This window comes from Anopheles coluzzii (assembly GCF_943734685.1).
Source record: "Anopheles coluzzii chromosome X unlocalized genomic scaffold, AcolN3 X_unloc_43, whole genome shotgun sequence".
Lineage (NCBI taxonomy): Eukaryota > Metazoa > Arthropoda > Insecta > Diptera > Culicidae > Anopheles > Anopheles coluzzii.
In genome coordinates this window covers 20,001-27,500 of record NW_026054473.1, presented here as the reverse complement: position 1 = coordinate 27,500, position 7,500 = coordinate 20,001, and the positions used below count along the sequence as shown (strand labels likewise).

The following is a 7,500-nucleotide window of genomic DNA, read 5'->3' as shown; positions in this document are numbered from 1 at the left end:
TTTCTTGTCCTCTTCGAGCGACGGGCCTCTAAGCGGGGTTGTATGCCGGTACGACACATCGACTGGTACATTGCACGCACTAACGATCGCTCTGCACTGCATGGAACTCATTCGTAACCACCGTGACGGGAGACTTTGCTAGTACGCACGATACTCTGCGCATGTGTACATGTTTTACAACCCAGCCAACTTGAGCACCTAGGGGAAGTTGTGATGCCATCTGAACACCCACCGACTGATGCATTGAACGGCTAAAGTTGACCTTCAATCCGAACTGGCACTCTGCGGCGTGGAGGCAGTTGCGCGACCACTCCTATCCCAAACCAACAAAGCAAGGTGTATCCTACGTGCTCGGTACAAGCACACCACGACGGGACACATTGAACGGTTCAGCGATCTCTCTGCACTAGTGGAAGAACTCCAACGTGATACGGGAGACTTTGCTACAGCGGCTTCTCTGCACTTCTGGGCTACCACCTTGTGACGGGAGACATTGCTAGCGGTCACTCTGCACTAGTGATGGTACACCACCGTGATACGGGAGACATTGCTAACGGCCACTCTGCACAGGTGCCAATACCACCTTGTGACGGGAAACATTGCTAGGAACCGATCGGCATCTCTGCGCGATTACTTGACGCACACCCAACTAAGTCAACTGTTGGACTTTTTCGTAATCACGGCGGGACACATTGAACGAGCTCTAACGGATCTCTGCACGCATGGAACATGGTGGCGGGAATCATTGCTAGAACCGAACGGCGCCTCTGCGCGATGTACAAACAAGCTCAACAGGAACCTCGTATCGGCTGCCGAGCCGGAGCTCGAACAACTTGGACTTTCACCTCTAATTTATATCAACTCACCACTCCCCGAGGGATCCGCAGAATTGCTTCTGGGTCCCGTATCGTTATTTGCGATTCGTGTTTGCATTACACTACATTGAACTATTCCAACTTGTTTATCCGCATGGCGAACATTTGCTGCATTGAACATTAAAGTTCCACTTCGCTCTCCCCTACGTGGGTCTGAGCTTCACTCTCAGGGAAAAAATATGCCACATTGGTTAGGGAAACCCGGTTTCATCACGCTATGTGCCCTGCACCACCAGCTTAGCGTGAATGCTTCGAGTTTCCCTAAGAAGTTCGATTGGTCTTGCAGAGTTTAAAGACAACGAAGCTTAGTTTCAAGCAATGATTTAATATACGCGTATTAAAAACCCTTAACTGTTACAACTTTTATGCTTGAAACCATCGCAACGAAGTCTTTGGGTCCGTAGACCCGTGATGTACTGCTCCAGGAAACGTTTTGAAAGAGTGGAAACTCAAAATCATAGGTTAAGATCATCGGCAGAACCCACCAGACACCACTTTTGCTTCATAAGTTCGGCCTATAGTCATATGACGATTTTCATCGGGGAGGGGACGTATGACCCAAACGGGGGCTTATATGACCCACGGACACTGCAAACCATGCTCCTACGACTAAATAGAGGTTAAAACTACGATTTGGTGAAATCTTCATTTTTGACCTCGGAGCAAGGTACCTTCCCTATAGTAGGCAATGAGTAAATGATCATAATCCCAGGAGGGCAAAAAATGGGAACCCGAGAGGAAAGCGCTGTTGGCGCGCCTAAACTAGTGGCCCGTAGAGTAAAAAGGGTACCCCCAACAAAGTTGTCGTTTCACTTCTGGTTGCACTTTTCATCATCTAGGGTGCGTTCCTGACACGTTTTGAGGGGTTTTAGCAAAAAAAAATTTTTCGACTACTCGAGCTCTCTGGCCCGTTCGGTGCACATTTTTGAAAAAAGCTAGGGAGCTGCCCCTAGGTTCGGGGTGTCACAAAATGTTGAAAAGTGGTCGAAAAACCACTATCCAGAATCGGATGTAGAATCGTTAGACGAACTTAAAATTGTTCTACGACACCCATCTGCGACGTTTAGTATTCGAGATATGGCCCGTCCTAGGTCTGACCGAGCAATTTTTGTTCCGCGCACTGTGTGCACCGTACACTTTGATGTTTGTATGAAAAAGTACCCTACCTAGGGACGCGTAGAGCAAATTTGTACCCCCGGGCATGTTGTCGATTGACATTCTGGTTGCACTTTTCATCATCTAGGGTGCGTTCCTGACACGTTTTGAGGGGTTTTAGCAAAAAAAAAAAATTTTCGACTACTCGAGCTCTCTGGCCCGTTCGGTGCACATTTTTGAAAAAAGCTAGGGAGCTGCCCCTAGGTTCGGGGTGTCACAAAATGTTGAAAAGTGGTCGAAAAACCACTATCCAGAATCGGATGTAGAATCGTTAGACGAACTTAAAATTGTTCTACGACACCCATCTGCGACGTTTAGTATTCGAGATATAGCACTTTGTAGGTCTGACCGAGCAATTTTGTACTGAAATGTATGGTGAACATGTAATTCATTAAATAACATTGACTTGCATCGTGCCCTACTTCATCGGCACAGCTGTTATTGACTATCTTTAGTGGAAATGGATTGAGTTTGACCATTTTAAGCCCATTTCCTATGCCGTGCACCAACATTGTGTACCGATCAGGGAAAGTACGCTACGTACGCGTTCATGGATGTCGATGTTGGTACAAGTTGCCTTCGGGATAGCCGTGCACCAAAACTGTGTACCGATCAGGGAAAGTACAAGACGGAGGGTGCAGCTCGAGCGTACGCGTTCATAGATGTCGATGTTGGTACACTTGCACCAAAATTGTGTACCAATCAGGGAAAGTACAACACGGAGGGCGCAGCCCGGGCGTACGCAATCATGGATGTCCATGTTGATACAATCTACGTGTACGTACCTAGTTTTTGTAGGAAAAGTTGCAATTAAGTGCTTGCATGCTTAAAATGCTCATCTCAACCGGTCACCTTTTGGCCTGCCCTTTTATAACAGAAACCTAGAAAGATACTCGAGATTTTTGTGTTTTTCCATTCGCCCGGGACGACGAAATGAGCTATGTGCACATCGTGCAGAAAATTGTCTTCGCCACGCATGTTTTTGTCCATCCACTCATATAATCACCCGCATTTGTGTTCAACACGGACGGCGCAGCCCGAGCGAACGCGTTAATGTTTATGTTTGTACACACTGCTTGTACGATTCTAGGATTTGGTAATTGCGTCACAGTGCCCGACCGTCGCGGACACCATTCTTGGACAGAAGTCCTAGTACGTAGAGTACTTTCCCTAGGTATGTGCTCGTTCGTGACTATCGTTGCGTGCTTACGGACACGCTTGGGTATGTTTACCATACAAGGTTTACTAGGGAAACCTGGGAAGGACGCTTGCCCTCCCGTCGCGGACACCATTCTTGGAAAGAAGTCCTAGTACGTAGCGTTCCTTATTTTACTTGATCAGTTTGTAATGCATTCGCTTTGTTCCATCGACTTCTGCTACTGCTCACTAAGGGGTGTTCGTTTGCGATGTGTACGATAAGCAACTGTCTATCGTAACCAGCAGTTAATCAACACTTTTTACCCAAGTCATAGCAACATAGAGTACTTTTCCTAATCGGTACACAATTTTGGTGCACCTCTAACCTCGCCGGCACTTTATCGTTACGTTTTGTGCACAACCTAGGGACGTGGTGTAAGTTTCATGATTTTTATGTTTGATTTGGTTTATTATGATTGAAAAATACGCTACGTCCCAGAAATTGGAGCTCGACTACTTCCTCCATGTGGCGAAAAAAGTTACTGGGCAACGCCTAGCTTATGCCCCATTTGTACTTCAATTTTCATTATCAGGTTTGAAAAATACGCTAAGTCCCAGAAATCTGAACTCGAATACTTTTGCCACGTGGCGCCAAAAGCTACTGAGAAACGCCTAGCCTTTTACCCATTTATAATTTAGTTTTCGTTATAAGTTTTGAACAATACGCAAAGTTCCAAGAATCTGAACTCGAGTACTTTTTACATGTGCCGCCAAAAGCTACTGAGCAACGCCTAGGTTGATACATTTTTGGTACATGGAGTGTATGCATGCAGGCGTACTGCCGTGCTAGACCGGAAAATCGATCTTGCTACTAGAACGTAAAGTAATTCCCCTAGATAGGTGCTTTTGCATGCCTCTGATCGACGACCATGCAACGTGCGACACGCGTAGCTAGGCTTCCCCAAACAAATTTCCTAGAATAGCACCAAATTGCACACTTTCAGGGGTATATTTTGGTACCGTGTACCGTGCATGGTACAAGTATCAGTAGCTCGTGCAATTTATTTTGCATCGTGTTGCGGTTGCTGGTGCGTCGGGATAGGAGTGTTTCGAGACTTTCGCCAAGCGTTGGTGCCATTTGGTGGATAATTAATGTTCTAGCCACAATAAACGTGCCACATAATGCCAATAAGGAAAAAGCCGATTTCTAGGAACTTCCAGTCAGAATGTTTGCCATCAGCGCTTTCCTGTCGAGTTCAGGATCTGGGACTTAGCGTTTTTTTTCCACGATCCAATCCAACGACCAGATCGTGAATAAACAATACATACAACAGTGCATCCCTTTAAAGTAGGAAAAAGCCGAATTCTAGGGAGCTCCAGTCCAAAAGGTTGTCATCAGCGCTCTCCTCTCGAGTTCAAGATTTGGGACTTAGCGTTTTTTTCGCGATCCAGCCAAAAGACCAGATCGTGAAATAAACAATTAATATAACTGTACTAGTACATCCCTTCAACTGAAGCAAGTGCACCATACATGACCCGTACGCCAATCATCCATGCACATGACACGTCAACTAAGTCAACACATGACACAACTTGGACAACTGACGGGTAAGTAGGTCATCTCGTACACGACGACACATCGACCAAACCAGGTCAACACGTCACATGCACAAGACATCCTACTACCAAGGCCGACCACCTCGACACACAACGTGTTAACCGAACATGGTCTACAACACCATCATGTGCAAGGCAACCGGCCCAAACGGATCAACTTATACAACTTGTAACGAGCATGTGTGTAAGCTTACTGGTTTGGTCGGCACGTTTCTCACATCAAGACAATCAAGTCCAGAAGGAGGCACGCCGACAAGCTCACTAGTGTTACGTGTTCCGCTCCATACCGTGTCAAGTCACTCGTCTGACACGGAAGTAGCCAGCTCTTGTCCACTAGTGTTAAGGAACGGTCTCCAGACCAAGTCAAGTCACTCGTCTGACAAGGAAAGAGCACGCACCAAGCTTCACCAGAGCACGGTACCACGGTCCCCAGACCAAGATGGTTCGTTATGCCATCGAGGAAGGGGCACGCGATCCCTTGCTACACTCAACTAAGTACACTCTTGCTCTCACAAAAGTATCCCCTGTGTCGACGTGGTCCCCAGACCAAGACGAGCTTGCGCACATCGAGGAAGGGGCACACGGACAAACCACCAAGCATGGGTCGCCTGAGAGGATCGATGCGAACGCATCTCTACAACTCGCAGCTCCCAGCCTGAAGTCCCGTCGTTTGCGGGCGGTTGATAGGTGTCGAAACTAGGTATATCCACGTTGGGCAGAGCTCAAGCCAACGGCGTTCCCAGTTACGGTACTAACACGTGCAGCGAACTCCACTCGTTGCGGCCTAGGTATAGCGGGATGAGACGCCGGGCTGCAGACGCAGACTCCAACGGATCTCAGAGGGTTGTTAGGCCCGCTAGCTTCCGAACACCTAATGGGTTTGAGAAGCGCTATCAGCTCGGATTGGCTACGACCTTAGAGGCGTTCAGGCATAATCCAGCGGACGTAGCGTCATACCAAAGTCCGGTCGGACTAGTATTGAGCCAGTGGTCCGTACCTGTGGTTCCTCTCGTACTGCACAGGAATTCCGTTAAGATAGCGACTATAAGCACACACCAGTAGGGTAAAACTAACCTGTCTCACGACGGTCTAAACCCAGCTCACGTTCCCTTGAAAGGGTGAACAATCCTACGCTTGGTGAATTTTGCTTCACAATGATAGGAAGAGCCGACATCGAAGGATCAAAAAGCCACGTCGCTATGAACGCTTGGCGGCCACAAGCCAGTTATCCCTGTTCCCCGACCCTCATCGGGACGTTTACTGGTGGACGCCACTGATTGCTCTGCTTAGGCAGAACTGCGAGCAGACGAGAGATCGCATGCAGCAGACAAGTGATCTCCAGAACCGAAGTCTGGCTGCAGCCCAATACAGAACAGCTAAAGCTGAGCTGGATAGAGCTATACGTGCCAGCAAAAAGGCTGCCTTCCAGGAATTGATCGATGCTGCGGAGGAAAACGTTTTCGGAGCCGGGTACTTAGTAGTCCTCTCCCGTCTTCGCGGTGGAAGGGCCCCACCCGAGACGGAGAGAGCGAGGCTTGAAAGCATCGTTACAGAGCTTTTCCCGCAACATCCGCCCTTCAACTGGCCCAGCATCAGTTCCGAGGAAGAACAGGAACAGCCTGCAGACCAGCAGACTCCATGGACCCAAGTCACGATCCCGGAACTCCGTCTGATAGCTAGCACCATGCCGAACAAAAAAGCGCCGGGCCTTGACGGAATTCCGAACGCCGCTGTCAAGGCTGCAATCCTTGCGTACACGGACGTTTTCCAGGCGTTGTACCAAAGCTGTCTGGAAACGGCTACATTTCCAGCACCATGGAAACGACAGCGGTTGGTACTGCTCCCCAAGCCGGGGAAACCACCGGGTAGCAGCGGGTCATACCGACCTTTGTGCATGCTGGATGCCTTAGGGAAAGTGCTGGAGAAGCTCATTCTAAACAGACTTCACAACCACCTGGAAGATCCTGCTGCGGTGAGGCTGTCAGACAGGCAGCATGGCTTCCGGAGGGGGCGATCTACAATTGGTGCCATTCGAACAGTGATCGAGGCTGGTCAGAGCGCGATGAGATTCCGCCGCACGAACGGGCGGGATAACAGGTTCCTGCTGGTCGTGTCAATGGATGTCAAGAATGCCTTCAATACGGCAAGCTGGCAGGCCATCGCCACTGCACTGCAGATGAAAGGAGTACCTGCTGGTCTGCAAAGAATCGTGAGGAGCTACTTCGAGAACCGAGAGTTGGTCTTCGAGACATCCGACGGCCCAGTAACTCGGTCCATCACGGCTGGTGTTCCACAGGGTTCGATTCTTGGCCCCACCCTGTGGAACACCATGTACGATGGAGTTCTGGACGTCGCCCTTCCGCAGGACTGCGAGATGGTGGCGTATGCTGACGACTTGGTGCTGCTGATTCCGGGCATCGACGTAAATGCAGTGAAGGCTGCAGCCGAGGAGGCGGTCGCCAGTGTCTCTCACTGGATGGCTCAATATCATCTCCAGATTGCGCCGGAAAAGACGGAGTGCGTGCTTATCTCCAGCACGAAGAACCCTACGCAGGTCACCATAAGAGTAGGGGACGTGGAGGTGACATCTTCCCGCACGATGCGTTACCTTGGGGTGACCCTTCACGATCACCTATCGTGGCTGCCCCATGTCCGAGAGGTAACCACTCGGGCAAGGAAGATAGCAGATGCCGTTACCCGCCTCTTGCGCAACCAC

The 7,500-nt window shown here is 49.4% G+C and overlaps 1 pseudogene; it reads right to left on the bottom strand.

Moving 5' to 3' along the window:
* Nucleotides 1–5,368: 5,368 nt before the first annotated feature.
* Nucleotides 5,369–7,500, bottom strand: part of LOC120960539 (large subunit ribosomal RNA) — a 7,027-nt pseudogene continuing 4,895 nt past the window's right edge.